The sequence below is a fragment of the Delphinus delphis genome, chromosome 16 (genome assembly GCF_949987515.2).
Source record: "Delphinus delphis chromosome 16, mDelDel1.2, whole genome shotgun sequence".
NCBI lineage: Eukaryota > Metazoa > Chordata > Mammalia > Artiodactyla > Delphinidae > Delphinus > Delphinus delphis.
In genome coordinates this window covers 39,433,421-39,453,573 of record NC_082698.1, presented here as the reverse complement: position 1 = coordinate 39,453,573, position 20,153 = coordinate 39,433,421, and the positions used below count along the sequence as shown (strand labels likewise).

The 20,153-nt window shown below is 37.0% G+C and overlaps 1 protein-coding gene across 1 annotated transcript in view; it reads right to left on the bottom strand.

Moving 5' to 3' along the window:
- LOC132439843 (cGMP-dependent protein kinase 1) overlaps positions 1 to 20,153 on the bottom strand; it is a 1,104,652-nt gene that overhangs the window by 703,612 nt on the left and 380,887 nt on the right. The window lies entirely within an intron of this gene.

Below are 20,153 nucleotides of genomic sequence, written 5' to 3'. Positions count from 1 at the left end.
TATTAAAAAAACGAACAAACAACTGATACCTATTAATGTATCTAATAACGTGGCTGAACAGGAACCTTAGTATGAAGGAAGTCAATTTCACTATAAACCTTGAGTGAAAGGCAGGTATTAGATTTTCTAGTTGTCTAAGAAAACTGTTGGCCCTATTCCTTAATAATATGGGGAAGCATTAAGCTCAACTTCCCTAATAATCTGGTTTTAATTTTGCATTCACCTACTGAAAAGTATTGGTACATATTCCTCTTTGCTAATCAATTGTAATTATCTCTGTCTTTAAAAGAAAAAAGCAATATGCTTGGTCAACTGGGGAACTTATGAATAACAACAGCAACAACAAAAATGTTTCCAGTAAAGAAAAAGCTATGAGTTTTTATATAAAGTTAAAAAAACCCCAAAAAACAAAACCAGACATCACAATTTAGATTTGAAAAGCATTCTTTGTTCAGTCAAGTTAGGGGATATAAATTTATAGGGCATATTCCTAACTTCCCAGGGTTAATTCATAGAGGAACTCTGTATAAGTAGCGAGTCTCATGTGGGCTTAGAAACAGTAGGTGCTCAATAAAAATTTGATTGCAATAGAGTATACATTAAAAAAAATAAATTAAAGGAAATAAGTGATTTTTTCTTTTTTTTTGAGACTCCAAGGAAGTAGAAGTAGATAAAGACAATGATTATTTTTGTATGCAGAGATTGGAAATAGGGCTGTAAGGGTATCAGCTTGGCAACGTGCTCTTCCTTATAAAAGCATCAAAAGGCAAGTCCAGGTTGAAACCATATAACTGAATTCTGTTTCATGCCATGGCCTACTTCAGGTAAAGGTTTTACATCACTAGCAATTTCACTCAGCTCAACCATCAGAATTACTCCGACCTTATCATTTCATGCAGCAACAATATTTTCAGAGTCACAAGTAGAATAAGATGAAAACAAAGCTTAGGAGTGTTAATTATTTCACAGCTATTCCTCCTCTATTTTCATGGGTCAAAGAAAAGTCTTGCTTATTAATTGTTTAGAGTATTAGTTTTCCAAATTAGCTAAATATCAAGAGGGAGGGAAACCTTCAAAGTATTGTAAAAACCTAAGTGTATAAAGGCAAACATTGTCATGATATCTGTAGGTACTTCCTTCAGATTGTTTAAGACTGCAAAAAGAATATTATGAAGCCTTAAGAAGGAGTAACAGGTACTCCAAATACATTATCATTAAGAAATCTTCATGGTATAGTTGCAGGAATGCCTCTACAACAGTATTTTAGCTTCTAAGAAGCCAACATCCTTGAAGGCTGTCACCAATTGAATTCTTCATTCCATGAGTATAGTCTCCAACCTCCAGGCAGTTCAACAGAAGATTCCCCAAGAAGTATACAAAAATAGAAAGGGGAAATGTGGAAAAAATAAATTAAGGCATAGCCTAGACCTATAAAAACATGATAACTTAGTAAAGGAGACATTATTCCCATTCTGAATGGGATACAAACAATGAAGGGATTGGAACAAGGGGGAGGAAATTCAGTGGGACCTGTAAGATTTGATTGAAAGACATTTTACATAGAAGACATTCTAAATGGAGAGAATACCCAGCACAAAGGAACCAAAACAGAAAGTGTTCAGGTAACCTTAGAAATTTCTGTTTCTCAAGTTATGGGATAATTAAGATAGTTGACTCGGGACAGGAAGCCATCGGAACAATCACCATTTATTGATTTCACTTTTTTTTTTTTTTTTTGCGGTACGCGGGCCTCTTACTGTTGTGGCCTCTCCCGTTGCGGAGCACAGGCTCTGGACACGCAGGCTCAGCGCCCATGGCTCACGGGCCCAGCCGCTCCGCGGCATGTGGAATCTTCCCGGACCGGGGCACGAACCCGTGTCCCCTGCATCAGCAGGCGGACTCTCAACCACTGCGCCACCAAGGAAACCCTGAATTCGTATTTTTATCTGTCACAACACTCTGCACTTGACATATTACCTTATTTAAGCCTCACCACAATCCGTGAAATATGCCTTATTGTCTCTATTTTATGAATGAGAAAACTCACTAAGCCCTTAAAGTTTTTCTTTAAGTTGACTTAAAGAAAAACTGACAACATGAAAATTGTGAGTTTCAGTTTTCATTCAGGGTCTTACTTAGGACTACAGCCTGGGAGAGAGCTCTGAGGAACTTTTCTGAAGAGGAGCCAGTGTACATACAAATTTTTGACTAAGAAATACATGTAGTCAAGCATATATCCTGGTAAAATATTACTTCTAATCACACAGAACAGATATCTCAAGTTCATGATTTAAGTGTGTGGGAAGATGCAAGAACCTGGGGTCATTAAAATTCTTGCTGAGATATGCATCTATCTAAAGCCAGTTTATCCAAAGCACAAAGTGCTTTATCCCGTTCTTTTCTCATCCTGAATTCCTTTCAGAATGTACTGTCTGGTGGGTGACTGTGGTGGGTTGCTACTTAACCCTTGTATAGCTAGCTGGTTGATGAATGATGCTCTTTGTTGTTGTTCACAAGGTAAAGTCAGCTTTCAACCCACCTGAGCTGATTCTGATGTCTTATTCCTACCACCACGCTGCCTTGCCTAGGGGAGATGTGGGAGGTTGAAGCCACTGGTTGGAATCTCTGTAGGTTATACTGGGGAGTCAACGTGAGGTATCCGTGTAACCAGATGCCTCTTTTAGAAAGGACAGAAAGAAATGAAATTAATTTGGCATCCATGTCCAGGGTAGATGTAAGAGGAGAGAGACTAGAGGTCACTGTTACCCATAAGGAGAGGGAAAGTCGTAAAGCAGATTAAGCCAGGCTGGTAGTAGCCTGGATAAAGAGGAGGTGACAAAACCAGTGGACACAAACGCCTTTATTCCTTGAGGTGCTTTTGATTCTCCTCCTTCAGAGTGTGTAACCCTCTTTTCTGACTCTTTTATCTACCTTGTGCTCTGTAAAAAGGCAAAGTGCAAACATTTATTGAACATCTACTCAATAGTACATATTGTTTATTTAATTCCACTGTTTCATTTCAGAAGTTTAGATTCACCTGAGTTAAATAACTTGCTTAGGGTAAACATGCAAGCAACAGAGCTGTTTTTCAAACTTGCGTCTAAAGGTCATGCTTCTTGCCACTATGCCAGTCTGTCGAGATGAGTAGAGTCTATACTGGAAGAATTAGGGGGAAGAGAAGGTAGAAAGGGAAGGTGACATAGGGGAACAAAACTTGCCGCCCCAAAATATCTCTGGCATGTGGATTATTTCAAGCTGAAAACAATCAAGGTCCAAAAGACTCAGGAAGAAATGCTGACCTTCACCCTAACTGCTTAAAGAATGTAGGTAGAGGACCTGCTCCAGGAAGGGAGCCATCACCATAGATAACAATTGTATGAACTAGGTGTGTTCACCTAGTGGCTGCAAGGAACCTAGCAAACAAAGTCTGTTAATTTCCTCTCTGTGTCCCACTGTCTCTGCAGGGCCAGCAAACATGTGTTCACCAAACATGTGCTTTTCCACCTCCACGGCCAATTGCCTTCCTCTCCTTTGAAGTCCCCAACCACTACTCCCAACATCCTCTTCTGTCTTTAGCTGAAGATGGTATTTAAGGTGAGGGCTTCGACCATTTTGGTGAGTTACTTTTCCCGGGTCTCTCCCATGTGTACATGTTATTAAATTTTGTTTTCTCCTGTTAATGTGTCTCATGTCAATTTAATTCTTAGACCAGCCAGAAGGACCTAGAAGGGTAGAGGGAAATTTCTGCCTCCCCAACAGTGGGAAATCACTCCAATTCCTTATATCAGTATAAATATATCATGCCTGCCTCTAAGTTTCTCAAGATACTTCCAAGAACTCTTTAAAGTAATGTTTGTCAAGTACAGTCATGATAGGAAAAGCTAATTTCCCCTCCAAGTTATGTGTCAGGATTATTGCAGGTGAACTAAAAATGTTTTCTTTCCATGATATATAACCTTCTCTCTTTACAAAAGGTCCTTAAATGCTGGCAGGTGATTCTGTGAGTCAAATGAGCATGAAAGTTCAATTCACAATTAAGATACTTGAAATTCATTTCAAGGTTTCATTTAAAACGCTTAGCAGAAAATATTAGCACTAACAGAAAGAAAAAAAAAAAGAGCCTTTCTTTATTATTAGTGAGTTCCAAAGTTACTATGATTTCTCTTAAGAGGAATAAAAATAGGCACTGATGGCATTATACCAATAATGAGTAACTTGGTATTTGAAATTTCAAGTAAAACCATAATTAATAAGGAATTTTCTAATCAACATACATTTAAAATAAAGTATTCTACTGAACCACAGAGTCTGAATAATAGAGCAGCCTTATGCTACACAAATATTGAAAGTTCCTCTATTTTTCTTTTTCTCCATACCATCCCTTTATATCAAACTGATTTTTTTCAATAGGCAGATTAATTCTACTCTGTATGAGTTTTACTAAATGCCATATACATTAGACATTATGTTTATTTAATACTATTATATGTTTCTTATCTTGATTGGTTTTATTTGCAAATGTATCCACATACTTTGATACTAGGTGGGCCTTCAACTCTTTTCTCCAATCCTTCATGTACCTACCCAAGTACTGGAGAGAAAATGTTCAGAATATTTTCCTCATTTGTTAGATCTCTATTCAACATTTAGATACACCCAGGTTTGGGCCTCCGTGAAAAATAGCCAAATCAAAAGTTTTTGTAAAAACTATGCTCTTTCTCAATAAAAATCGGCTTTGGTGTTTCTATTCCTTAATAAGTCTTCTAAAATCCATCTTTTCTTTATCCTTCTGACCGTTCACTGGACCTCAAAATCCACAGCCATACTAGCCATTTAATTAGGAAAGGTTAAGGCCCAAAAACACTATTTACAAATCTTCCCATATTATCAATAATCCCTATCAATACCTTTCTGTCAATATTCTCTATGCTCTAAATGATCTGTTGTGAAAAAGAAAATGTGTTGTATGGCCTTCTACACACCACAGGTTCAAAGTCAAAGTTCACAGCTAATCCATCATGGCCAAATCCAAAAGACACTTAGCCACTGTCTCCTGAGCATCATTTTCTTTTAAGTCCTGAGGAGATAATTTTAGCTATAATACCACCATTCTATTGGGTTGGCCGAAAAGTTTGCTCAGCTTCAAGTAAAAAAAAAAAGACACATTTTTCATTTTAATGAAGAACTTTATTGAACAACGTATTCACTAACTGAACGAACTTTTTGGCCAACCCCACGCTCCAAAAGAGAACTTTTGCAGAGCTGTGAAAGTACCATGGAGAATATAAAAAGCATGAATTTTTAATTACATGTTCAAATTATAAGCCTAATAAGTTACCCTTTTGAGGGGCCTCTGTGGATGGACATTTCTTATCTGTAAAAGAAGGTAGAGGAGTACCTCCGTAAACAGTTGTGGAATGACTTGCTTACCAAGAACATTTTTGAAAAGAAAGATTAGATCAGAAAGCAGCTTAACTGTATTGTGGGTACCAGTTTATGAAGTTCACCTTAAAATCTGAAAACTAACCTGAGAAATTTACCACATGTATTAAAACATTTTCCCAAACATTAATAACAATTGAACATCAGTTTATAGGAGAAACAGTGCAACTCTGTTCACCCAAATTTCCTAAATTTATATGGCTTAATAATTCATCTGGAAGAGAAATCTATTATCTACTTAACTAATGTTCTGAGACATCAATGCCATGGTTGTAAATAAATCAAGCTGGCCAACACTTAATTCTCTTGGAAATGATTCCACTGAGCAATTTAACTCAATCAACAGAATTTTCCCATGAATTTTAAGCCACCGGTAACTCAACTAAGTAAAACTTCTAGGTCCTAAAAGAGAATGCCGGAATGTCTCGGCAAACACTGGGAAAAACCTAAAATTCAAATGCTCTGAAGCTCTGTCAAGGCAACCACTAGATAAGCTGTTAAACATGCCTGTTGAAAGACACCAACTCTCATCACTACTTGCTATTCCAATTTAATCAGCCCTGTTAACAAAGGGCATGAATAATAGCTTCTAATTCAACGTATTCATGAAACGTGAATACAAAGTATTAATATTCTAGTTCAACTTATCAAGTTGCATGGACCAAGGAGAATATGTACATCAAGAGCAGAAAAGAAACCTTTTTTTTTTTTTTCCCCGGTACGCGGGCCTCTCACTGTTGTGGCCTCTCCCGTTGCGGAGCACAGGCTCCGGACGCGCAGGCTCAGTGGCCATGGCTCACGGGCCTAGGCGCTCCGCGGCATGTGGGATCTTCCCGGACAGGGGCACGAACCCATGTCCCCTGCATTGGCAGGCAGACTCTCAACCACTGCGCCACCAGGGAAGCCCAAAACCATTTTTTTTAATGGCAAAAATTGAACAGAAAAAAATTGGAAGACCAGAATTGGAAGAAAAGACACAATAATGTTACCACACAAGTGAAAAGCTCAAAGAGAAAATGAAAACAAAATCCAGTCACCTTGCCCCAAAACAAAACCTTAAAAACTAACAGCAGCACATACCAACTATAAAGAAATGATTAAGGTTCAGTATTGAGCACGTGCATTAAAAAGCAGAGTAGTGTGATCTTACCTCTCAAGACATTCAAGAAGACAAAGAAGGAAGTACAAAATGTCCTAAGTATCCTTTCTGGGTAGTGGCATCAGAAATGATTTCTTTAATCTTTACAAATATGTTTTTTCTAAATATATTATTTTGATGATCAGAAAAATATTTTTAAATGTAAAAGGCATATTAAATTCAATAAATATTAGAAAAAAAGTCATTACGGAAAAAATATTCCTGCTGCTGTTATAATTATTTGCTGTTGTTTATGTCCTAAATTATTCTGATTGAAAAACAGGAAGCACAAGTAGGAGATTCAGAGAATGAGTAAATAAAATATTCCATCCTTCATTTAGTGTTTTTCTTTTTAAATCTAAGACTCCAAGTATCTTGATCTGTTTTTAAAAAGCCCCCACTAGAGCTCATTTCCATTTTTATTAGTACTATAATTATAGACAGAGTTAATTCTTATTTTTTTTTTTTAATTTTTTTATTTTTTTCGGTACGCGGGCCTCTCACTGTTGTGGCCTCTCCCGTCGCGGAGCACAGGCTCCGGACGCGCAGGCTCTGCGGCACGTGGGATCTTCCTGGATCGGGGCCCGAACCCGTGTCCCCTGCATCGGCAGGCGGACTCTCAACCACTGCACCACCAGGGAAGCCCGAGAGTTAATTCGTGATGGCTGTTTCTTCTAACTCAAGTTTGAGTCTCAGAAGATGTTTAGCATTTCAGAAACTCTATTTCTAATATCTTGATAATCTTACAACTTCATGTATTACATTTTGCACTGAACATAGTTTGAGTTATTTCGTATTAGTGAGAGTCCCATTTCCTATTTTTTTTCAGCTCACTCTGCTTCCTGTTATACTCAAGCTTTGTGGATACCTTTTATTGGCTGTATGTCAGTGGCAAATTCCATATAAATGGCTAGATTTCTGCCTCCAACTATTAAATGACAATGAAAGGCAATAAATATCCACAATTTCTCGGAGTAACTAATTTTAGAGAAACCAGAAATTGCTAAATTCAATCCATAGATAAAAGGCCAAGGCTCTGCCCAGATGATAAGAAACTTGACTAGTTGCTGGGGTGGGGGTAGGAGAGGCAGGATTTTGATCATTCTTATGAGAATGATGGCCATCACCATTGTGACTGTCACCAGCCTCTTTATCCAGAAAGAATGTGGTAAATATAGAAGAGGTTAGGTTCCTTCCTAAGACAATCAAAGGAGACAAAGGAATTGGACAGCAGAAGTCTTAAATTTCCAGGCTGTACCTTAAGATAAAAACGATGGGTGTTGTTTATCTGAAATACTATTTTTGAAAATGATTGACACTTGGAAGGCATGGCCAATAGCCATATATTCTTAATTTGTCCCAAGCCTTGATGTACTAGGTGCCTACTCAAGCCTGAGCAAATATCCCACAAACATGCACAAACATTTCTTGTGGAAGTCCAGAGAATTCTGCCCAGGAGGTAAGTGATAACAATAGGAGTTCAGACAACATATTAATCCTCTATTTCCTTACAGTCCAAAATCTTACCTCTAAGCATTACCTCTAAGTATTGCATTGGAATGCCCAGCTCATATAATCTAATCACCGTCCCACCTACCTGTAGTTTGGTTTTGATGTTAGTGTTTCTTGTATCAGTTCATTCAAAGTACACATATGAACCAATTTGGCAGGGTAATGGCTGTGGTGGAAACAGTGGTATCTCAGGATCTGGGATCCTTGCAGGGACCTCAGGGTCTGGGGACATGGTCCCTTCCCCTTCTTACACTTCTCGACCAGTGGATTTCAAACTGGTTCCTCTACAGTACTTCTCAGGGTCCGAAAATAATGGAGGTCCCAACTACCTACTGAAATCTTTCATGCTTTTATAGTTTCAGTTGTGATAACAACTGTAACGGAACAGTAGGTGTTCACTGAATGTATTACATGCTACACTTAGTCTTTAACAGGCATTCCCTTATGTAATCTTTGCCATAGTCTTAAGGCAAGTTCTTAACCATTTTAAAGGTAAAAGAACTGAGGCCCAGGAACATTAAATTATTTTCCCAAAGGCACACAACTAGTAAGTGGTAGAGACTCTGAATCCAGGTAGTATGATTACAGATCCCATACTCTGAACTATCTTCTTTCATGCTGGCACAAGTCTATAGAGCCTGCTCATGCCAATCCACAGTGATTTCTCTACCCCTCAGAATTCCTCTAAGTCTCCTGTTTGCCAGAATTCCTTATAATCTTTCTCTCTTTGTGCTGTACCTCTAAGTAGATTATAAATACTTAATTGCTCTCCAGGTGTCTAGCAGTGACTCATGAGATTTGGTAGGAGTCTAAGAAATCCGTTATGAATAATAGTACAGATGAAGTTGGATCTTCATCTATCGACTTCCAAAAACAAACTTTGAGATGATGTAGTTCATCCAATGTCTTACAGGGGACTGTCAAGGAGAGGGGTATAGTTTAGCAATCCAGGTGTGTGACCTTAAGGAAGTTGCTTAAGCCCTCTACAGCTCAGGAAGTTTCTTAAGCCCTCTACAGCCCTCCCCTGTGCAATGGTTTTAACTCTGCAATGGTGTTACACCACCCTGTGGTGCAGGACTGTTGCGAAGGTTAGAGATACTGCAGATAGCCAAGTGTAAGGACATAAAGATAAAGAATTACCACTCCTTAGATACTCAAAGTAAACCCGGATTCAACCAGAGCAGTGTTTTGCAAACTGTGTTACCTGAGCTGAACTTAAAACTGCCATAGAAGTGCTTAATCCACGGGGAGGAGTGAGAAGAAATGAAGAGTAAGGGGATGTAGGGCCAGCGGATGGGGCTCCCAGAGGCAGGTCTGTAATCAGAAAAGCCTGATCTCATAAATTTCATACACAAACACGCTCCATGAAATTTATTTTGGAAATAAAACAAAGAATTCAGTTATGAAGATAGTTTTAACAATACTGTTTGATCCCACTCAGAAAACTATAGACAACAGTGTTTAAAAGTCAATAAAAAGCTGCTCTATTAGAAATGGGAGGACTTATGAGGGTATAAAGTGTGTATTATTAGTAAGGCAGACTGTCCTTTGGAGAATACAAGTAGGAAAGAACACTTAGTTGTAGAAGACACTGTTCAGCTTCCTGAGCCCATAACATTTCTTGACCCTTCCCTCCCTGCCTTTCTAGGAAGTGTGTACTGCCTGTCTAGGATCTACTGCCACATTCACAGTGAAAACTCAGTTCTTGACATGTCGCGGAAATTAGCTGGTTCACTTTCTTACTTACATCCTTCAACACTCCAGGCTTCAGATCTGTACACGCCTCATTTCCAAGAAACTCCCCTTTTCTTTCTCAGTGACTGTGATAGATGGATGTCTCTTTATCTTTTAATTATCATACACTAAGAGATATGCATCTAGGACTTCCTGGACCCTCACCATGAATTAAATCAATGACCAGCTACACCAACTATAAAGGACCTTTTCCACTATTGGTCCAATGGATTGGATTTAACCATCAGCGAAAACATTCCCGTTATTCAGACGTCACCAACTCAAGTGGTTCTCTTAAATACATCCATCCACATTTGCTTTTTCACCTAATCCAATCTACACTCAATAACATGAAAAGCAACAAAATCAAATGAACCTTTTTCTTTGTTCTGTTTTCTTACCAACATGCTAGCCGTCAAAGTCAATAAATCTACAACTTATTCTTGTTAACAGCATGGTCCGGCAGCCCATGATTTTTTAATTTTTTCCTTCCCTCTCAACCTGTTCTTCTTTTAATTCCTTCCCCTCAACCTGTTCTTCTTTTAATTTTACTTCTCACTATTCTTCAAAAGAATATGCTAATTTGCACAAGGATGGTACTCTTCTAATTTTGTTTCACTCAAAAAAGAAAAAAAGTAACTTTTTCTTAAATATCTCTGTTCAACAGCAACAAAACAAGGAAAAAAACCCCACAATGACACCAAGAATAAAACTGACTACTTATTATTGGGTTCATAATTTTCTTTTAAATACTTCTGTATAAACAATTTGATGCGTGGGAGAGTGTAGGTTAACACAAATTAAGTGCCCATAAAATCTAGATTAGTGGCCTGAAACTTTAGATGCATAGGAATCACCCAGAGGGCTTGTTTTACACCGATTACTGTGCCCCACTCAAAAAATTTCTGAATCAATAGATGGAGGATGCCAGAGATTTTGCAATTGCCTAAGTGATGCTGATGGCTGTTACCGCAGGAACCACTTTGATAAACACTGTAGTAAACATTTGAAGTTCCCTAATCAAGCGTCTACACTTTAGGTGTGGGTAGTAGGCAAACTGCAGACCTGACTCAGGAGTCAACACACCTGGGAGGAGGAAAGAAGGGGTGCCTATAGCAAAGTGCTTCAATAGTGCTACCTAAATTTGTCAGAGGGTTTGTAAATGAACTCCAATTAATGGACTCCATGACCTTAGCCTCCACTTTCTCAGCCTCCGTTTTCTCATGTGGAAAATCAGGGACAGCCTCTCTCACCTATTAGATTAGGATATTTTTAGGAGCACATTAAAGGATATATGAATGACAGGTTGGAAATTATAAAAACATTGTTATCATGACTACTTAGAAATTTATTCAGGCAGCAAAGGACATCCCATAGGAAGAGTGGGCTTCTCAAATTCACCAATGAATTGCTGAGATTATGTTTCCTCTAGTCAGAGGAAGTTCAAGGGAAAAACAAAGGCAAGCACTCCTGTCATGACTCAATTTTTTCTTTTAATATATATCTTATGTACAAAATTTTTAAAAATTAAAAAATTTCTTTAATATTGTTGTTTATTCATAATTCCTACTTTAAAGAAATTCATTAACTAGTAGATTTATAGAAAAATGTAGCTACTTAGTGATGTCTCAAATACTGAACGATAAAATTTCATTGCATGAAACACTCAAGTATTTAAAAGCGCTGTAAAAAGTAGATTCTGCAGTTGGTTCTGATTGCTTATTATGTGTTTCTAAGGCTTTAAGCTTATGGCCTTTTCTTCATTATGTCACACAATTCATCCTTTTGTAACAGATGTACTTAATGTGTCCATGTGTTACAATTCAAAAATTAAAACAGTTGTGACTTGTGAATTGTAATTGCTGTGTAACTTTTTTGTGAAAATAGAGTCCTTAGGCCAACAGAAATAATCCTACAGATGCACTTGTGCTTTAAAGCAAAATGAACCACTGCAGACACAATTTAAAAGTTTGTGACAGCCGCAGCACAGCAAAGTAGTGTCAAACTCCTGGCCCTCTCTTGAAAACTAGCTCTGGGTCTCAGTGCTTCAGCTTTCACCCATCCCCAAAGCTCTGAGCCTAGAGCATCACTCACAGAATTCAAATGTTAGCTGCGTTTATTAGCCATCGCTACTATTGAGCATTCAATGAGAATCCATCACAGTGTAGGAAAGATTTTTAAAAAAGCAATTATAGAATATACAACATTGATCTAGCTTAGTACTTTGCTTTTTATTCTTTCAATCAGCTGAGTCTTAAGAAATCTTCAAGGTTTATAGCCACTCCAAGAGCTTCCTGTAGAATTCCTTTACATTAACAATAAAACTGGCATTCATTCCTTGTGTTCCCCTACCAATAAAAAGCACTGTATGTTGACCGTATAGGTATAGGCATTACATTTATAGTGCATACAGGGATTTGAGCAATAAATTATACTCAAATCTCCTTTTATTTTTTTTTTTAATATATCACCTTATACTAAATCAGACATTTTCTTCCTTCCTGCCAATGAAATGACTAGCTCTTGTATTAATCATATTTGAATATAGGTAGGCAGTAATTATATATGTAATTCTTACTTTTTTTTTAACAAATGTTTCTATTAACTACTTTGAAAAGCTGAACTTGAAAGTAGCATCCTTAAAACATGGCCTCCCTCCCCCTTCCACTCTCTTTTTTCATGTGCAACACCACAAACCTTTTAAATACAAATTTTTATGTGATATAATATTCTTCTCTTTAATACACTGGTTTACTGTTATTCACTAACAATCCAATTATTGACAGAAATGAAGCTTTCATTTCAACCTGATTATTATCCATTGTTTTGTGTAGATTGGTTTGTACCATAAATATTTTTATGTTATCATTATGACAAAATGTAGTCCTCTGTTATAAGTTTTCATCATCCTGGAAAAACAGACATGACTTAAAGCTCTCAAGGTAAAAATAAAAAGTACCGACGGAATTTAGTATGTGTGTAAATGTTACAGTTAATGTTTAACAAACCCACAAGTGTATCTTACATTTTGAAAGTGGTTTTAAAGGCACATTAGGATTACCATGGAGTTCCCTATTTTCTCAGGATGAAGTGAGAAGGAAGAGGGTCTATATCACTATGTGTGGTATTAAATATTTTAATATCACTACCTGTGATACAAAATTCTTACTATCTCAGGCTGTGGGATTTAATGTTACTGGGCAATGGTGCTACCACTGAAGTGTATTTGCTGGCTTTAGTCCTTTTACTTTTTTCCCCACTCATCTTTAAGGTTTTGACAGTTGGCAGATTTTCCTGAGTTAGGTTGCGTAATGTAGTGTTTGAAACAGAGCTGCAAGGGAATATACAAGCCACTTCACTGCATAGACTCAACTTAATTTTAAAAACAAAAATAAACAGAAAAATCCAAACCTTTCAACTTCATTCTTAAAAAGTCTTTGACACAGTGAAATATCTTCATTGGTCAGCTTCCCCCTGTCAAATATCTCAGGAAAGCTTAAGTATGGAAAGTTGAAAGTATTCAAACTAAAGCAGATGTTATTCAAGTCACCAATTTGTCAGATTTCTTGTAGGATGTTTAGGTTCTTTTGTGTTAGTACTGAAGTACTTTAGTCCTGAGGAATTTTTAAATACTCGCTATAAATAATCGAAGGAGAAAGAATTACTCAGATATTTTGCCCAAGTCAGTTCATAAAAGAGCTTCCACACCCACGATAGACATACTTTGCAGATAACTTTTCTATGCTAATCACCTTAATCTGGTATCAAGATGGTTTCCTACAAAGAGAGAGCTTTTAGTCTTGGGTTTTTATTGGGGTCTCTTTGAATAAGACCATTTGAATAATATACTGTCTAAGGTTTGGGTCACTTTGAGCGGGACACTCAAAGTGTGAGGAACAGACTTCAATTTAGTATCTGCAGGCAAAAATTCTAATTTGTGTACAACTGAAGTTGGAGCAAAGAGCATGCGATTCAAATCCAAAAAAAATCCCTGTGTAGTTGGGAGAACTGGCTATGGGAAATCTAGGTAAAAATAAGACATGTTTTTGCAAATTCACAAACAGGGTATATGCCACTTAATCTCTCTGTCATTGGAAACTAAGGGCCTTTTCCATCCTATTTGTTTCCAGTAACTTCAACTTCTCCATTTTTGTGATTTTAGAGAACCTGGGGCATAGAATTAAGGTAAGAGGCCCTGGGTTAGAGTAAATTTACATTGCTCTAGCTGTGAGCGTAGTGAAAGTGAAATCACAACCAGGAATAAGACTTAGAAAAACATGATAATAATATGCTTCCAGATATGGGAACTGAGTAAGTCAGGCGTATTCAGTGGACATATTAGAAATTCCTATCCCTTATGGGGTTTGAAAATGGACGGTAACACCGTCCTTTGTTAGTATAATCCCAAAACATTTAGACAAAAATATGAAATTCAAACAACACTGGAGACATTGTTTGGTGTTATGGAAACCAAATATAACCACTGACTTTTTTTTCTTCTCCCCATGGCATCTGGAATGCTTGTAATTGGATAGACGCAATCAAAGTGACCATTTTCGTATCACAGTTAATAAAGAAAACTTGAGCCTATTTAAGCCATGAATAACCTCAAGGCATTTGTTAGATTTGTTTCCAATATAACGTTAATTTTTTATATTTTTATATCCTCATCCCTCAGGGGAAAATCAATGGTGTTGTTTTATAAGATAAAAGTAACATAACATGGATTTCTTTCCCCCTATATCACTGTGGGTTTTGTTCTAAAAAAATATTCTTCTTATTGTGCTATCAGTGCACAATGTGCTATATAGCACACAGTGCTATCAGTGCACAATGTGCTATATAGCACACAGTGCTATAAGTGCTATCAGATCTTCCTCCTGGTGCTACCATAATAACCAATAGTATATCGGTTATTTATTTTCAAAAGAATCCCAGTTGATTTTTCCCAGATGAAAAACAAAGAGCTTGCTTCAAACAACCGTTCTCTTAGTTGGATCACTATGAACAAGCTTATAATCATAATTTAGAGCATATGTCAATCTATAACTTTAATAAAAACATTTTCTTTTTTGGATTAAAGACTTGAATGTAAGATCTGAAACCATAAAACTCCTAGAAGGAAACTTCAGTGGTAAGTGTCTTGATATCAGTCTTAGAGATGATTCTTTGGATTTGACACCAAAAGCAAAGGCAACAGAAGCAAAAACCAACAAGTGGGGCTACATCAAACTAAAAACTTTCTGCACAGCAAAGAAAGCCAACGAAGTGAAAAGGCAACTTTCAGAATGGGAGAAAATGTTTGCAAATCATATATCTGATAAGGGATTAATATCCAAAATATATAAAGAACTCATACAACTCAATAGCAAAAAACCCAAACAATTTGATGAAAAAGTGGGCAGAGGATTTGAATAGACATTTTTCCAAAGAAGACATAGGGATGGCCATAAGGCACACGAAAAGATGCTCAACATCACTAATCATGAAGGAAATCCAAATCAAAACCACATGAGTTATCACCTCTCACCTGTTAGAACGGCTATTATCAAACAGACAAGAAATAACAAGCGCTGGCGAGGATGTGGAGAAAAGGAAACACTTGTGCATTCTTGGTGGGAACATAAATTAGTGCAGCCACTATGGAAAACAGTATGGAGGTTCCTCAAACAATTAAGAATAGAACTACCCTATGACCCAGCGATTCCACTTCTGGACACCTATTCAAAGAAATAAAACACTCTTTTTTTTCTTTAACATCTTTATTGGAGCACAATTGTTTTACAATGCTGTGTTAGTTTCTGCTTTATAGCAAAGTGAATCAGCTATACATATACATATATCCCCATATCTCCTCCCTCTTGCGTCTCCCTCCCACCCTCCCTATCCCACCGCTCTAGGTGGTCACAAAGCACCAAGCTGATCTCCCTGTGCTATGCAGCTGCTTCCCACTAGCTATCTATTTTACATTTCATAGTGTATATATGTCCATGCCACTCTCTCGCTTCGTCCCAGCTTACCCTTTCGCCCTCCCCATGTCCTCAAGTCCATTCTCTACACCTGCATCTTTATTCCTGTCCTGCCCCTACGTTCTTCAGAACCATTTTTCTTTTTTTTTAGATTCCATATGTATGTGTTAGCATACGATATTTGTTTTTCTCGACTAACTTCACTCTGTATGACAGACTCCAGGTCCATCCACCTCACTACAAATAACTCAATTTCGTTTCTTTTTATGGATGAGTAATATTCCATTGTATATACGTGCCACATCTTCTTTATCCATTCATCTGTCAATGGACACTTAAGTTGCTTCCATGTCCTGGCTATTGTAAATAGAGCTGCAATGAACATTGTGGTACATGATTATTTTTGAATTATGGTTTTCTCAGGGTATTTGCCCAGTAGTGGGATTGCTGGGTCATATGGTAGTTCTATTTGTAGTTTTTTAAGGAACCTCCATACTGTTCTCCGTAGTGGCTGTACCAATTTACATTCCCACCAACAGTGCAAGAGGGTTCCCTTTGCTCCACACCCTCTCCAGCATTTATTGTTTGTAGATTTTTTGATGATGGCCATTCTGACCGGTGTGAGGTGATACCTCACTGTAGTTTTGATGTACATTTCTCTAATGATTAGTGATGTTGAGCATCCTTTCATGTGTTTGTTGGCAATCTGTGTATCTTCTTTGGAGAAATGTCTATTTAGGTCTCCTGCCAAATTTTGGATTGGGTTGCTTGTTTTTTTGATATTGAGCTGCATGAGCTGCTTGTAAGTTTTGGAGATTAATCCTTTGTCAGTTGCTTCACTTGCAAATAGTTTCTCCCATTCTGAGGGCTGTCTTTTGTCTTATGTTTTCCTTTGCTGTGCAAAGTTCCATTAGGTCCCATTTGTTTATTTTTGTTTTTATTTCCATTCCTCTAGGAGGTGGGTCAAAAGGGATCTTGCTGTGATTTATGTCATAGAGTGCTCTGCCTATGCTTTCCTCTAAGTGTTTTATAGTGTCTGGCCTTACATTTAGGTCTTTAATCCCTTTTGAGTTTATTTTTGTGTATGGTGTTAGGGAGTGTTCTAATTTCATTCTTTTACATGTAGCTGTCCAGTCTTTCCAGCACCACTTATTGAAGTGGCTGTCTTTTCTCCATTGTATAATCTTGCCTCCTTTATCAAAAATAAGGTGACCATATGTGCGTGGGTTTATCTCTGGGCTTTCTGTCCTATTCCACTGATCTATTTTTCTGAAAAACACTAACTCTTAAAGATACATGTACCCATATGTTCATTTCAGCATTAGCTACAATAACCAATATATGGAAATGACAGGTATATCAATGAATGAATTAGTAATGGAAATGTGGTGTATATATACACAATGGAATACTATTAAACCATTAAGAAGAAGGAAATGCTGCCATTAGTTACAACATGGATGGACATTGAGGGCATTATGCTAAGTGAAATAAGTCAGAGAGAGAAAGACAAATACCATTGTGATCTCACTTATATGTGGAATCTTAAAAAAGAAGAAAAAAGAGTTCTGGCTCTTAAACACAGAGAACAGATTGGTGATTGCCAGAGGTTTTGGGGGGAGAGGGGCAGTGAGGGGTGGGTAGAATAAGTGAAGGGGGTCAAATTGCACAAACTTCCAGTTATAAAATAAATAAGTCCTGGGGATGTAATGTACTCACGGTAGCTAGAGTTAATAATACTGTGTTACATATTTAAAAGTTTCTAAGAAAGTAGATCTCAAAAGGTCTAATCCCAAGAAATTTTGTAACTATGTATGGTGATGGATATCAACTAGACTTATTGTGGTGACCATTTTGCAATATATTCAAATATTGAATCATGCATAACTAAAACTAATACAACGCTATATGTCAATTATACCTCAATATATAAAAATAAGACAACTATTTTTTATATCCTATTTAAAAAAAGACTACCCACAGGTGTTAGGTTCACATTCGTTATCAGAGGAAGTCACTGGAATGTATTTATTTAAGGCCTGATACAACTTCAAAAAGTGCTCTTGTGAACAAGAAATGACTCAGGTACATTGAGGAGCTCTTGAATGTCACCTAGGATTCAGTGATGACTGTGCAATTAAAAATGCATTAAAATGCTAGGCAGCTTTCAGGCTAATCTAGGGAGAAAGAAAAGAGGGCTCAACATTTTCAATCATGAAAGAAAGTGGGTATTGTTGGGGGAAAAGGGGTCACAAGCCAGGTACGTGAGAAAGAAAAAAGGTGTGGATAGACAAGCTATTGAGTACGAAGGGCAATTTCCTCAGACTTAGACTATTACACCCAAGTAGATGAATGTGTTTTGAAAGATACTCCAAGTGGTCATCACTGGCAAAATAATGGTTAAGAAAAAATAGACAAGACTCAACACAATCCTGAATTCTGAGAAACGACTGGATCTAAAAAGCCAACTAAGGACATTTTAAAATATCACATGTTAAGAGTAAGATAACATCGCTGTAGCCATTTGGTAAAACTAACACCCATGATGGAATCTAATCAGAATTATAAATTATAAAGTGATCAGCCTGAGAGTATAATTTAAACAAATTTAAAATACTATTTAAGAACTATAATCATCAATCGTAAGTACAATCTCCCTGGATAGAAGACAGCACAAAAGGTCCTGAAAAACAAATGACCATTATTCACACCTTATAGCTCTTACACAACATTCAGAACTTGTTAATGGATATTATTCCTTACACATGCACAAAACCTCTGCATCTACACATGCAGAGATGTATTTGTACACCATCAACCACAGACTCTTTTCTGAATACAACCTTCACATCTTTGGGCACGATAAACACACACAACCACATACCCACTCATGAGACATCTGAGTCTGTGTTAAAGAACATGCTCCATCACTCATTCCCTTTAATGATGGATGTTCTGACCCCAGAACAGTTAGGATCATAATTTGCATTCAACAGCCAGTTCCTTCTTGTTCAGTCAGATGCATAATGTCTATTTAAATTTACCAAGCATGAGAACAACAGAGGCTAGTGCAAATGAACAGCATTTTATAAGAACCTAATAAGAAAACTGACTTTCACGAAGCCAAGCAATCATCTTACAAAAAATCTTTTGCTATATAATTAAATATTTGATTCACTTTAAAGTATTTCTTTAATAATAATTCAATATTCCAAAATATTAAGCACCATGTTACTATCAATTGCTGGCCTTTGGAAAATTTGTAATTTCAGTTAGATTAAATGAGCAGTACACAAGGCTGAAATATTTTTATAATTTAAATATTTTAAAACCTTAAAAAATTATTCATAATACAGAGAAAGCCTGTTTTAATCCAAATGTGTTATTATGCCTCCTTTTTGCCCTAAAAGTAATAAATTTCTCATGAAAATGAAGCATGATAGTAAAATCTGTTTACTTAATGGAGTCGTCACTGCTCTTTTTTCCAGTTAAGGTACTTTTTAAGTGAGTTAAAGTTCTGGCAGAATCTTTTATGGTTCATCGGGCTTCATTATTCTTTGAGTCATGGAATAAAAACATGGCAGTGCCTATCAATCAAAAGAGTTGTGTTCTCAGAGATCAAGAATCAAATGCCAAGAAAGACTCATCTAGTAAGGGCCCCAACTGCCACTGATGTTACAGGGATTTCAGTGACTAAAAAGGTGATTCACTAACAAGACCTATAAGAATTTCTGTGACTCTAGCTGGCCATGCATTCTTGAGTTCTTTACAACCCAAGTTTTAATATCATATTGTCAATCATATGCCATACTTCCGAGAGGAAAAAAAGAAGCAATCTATAAAATAGTCAGTGACACCCAGACAAGATTAATTAACAATTTGGCGTTTTGCGAACAGGATTGTTTTAATGACACAACCTAATCAAAGTAATTTGTGAGTGCAGTCATCCACAGGATGTGTCAGAACTTTTCACACATGAAATATACACGTCTGCCTGAAGATGCAATGGACTTTCCACTGTTGGCTTTGGCATTCAGCTCTGTTTGTTATACACTCATTACATCCTGTACTCAGGAAGAAGGAATATTTAAAACAAACTTCTTTCCCTTCTAACTACTGCAGCTGCTTCTACCAAGCAATAAAAGTTGCTAGAGAAATCATATATACACATACATGTAGAATTAGGGAAACAAGCTGCTTTAACGCCTTGATTTAAAATAAGCTCAATCAGTAGAAAAGAAAAACGCTGGAATATACAGCTTGATGAGCAGCTGAGGACAAGAATATACTCCGACGCAGTTCTAGAATTCAGGATATCTTACTCAGTGTTTGAATGAGACGAAGGACATTTCTCCTCA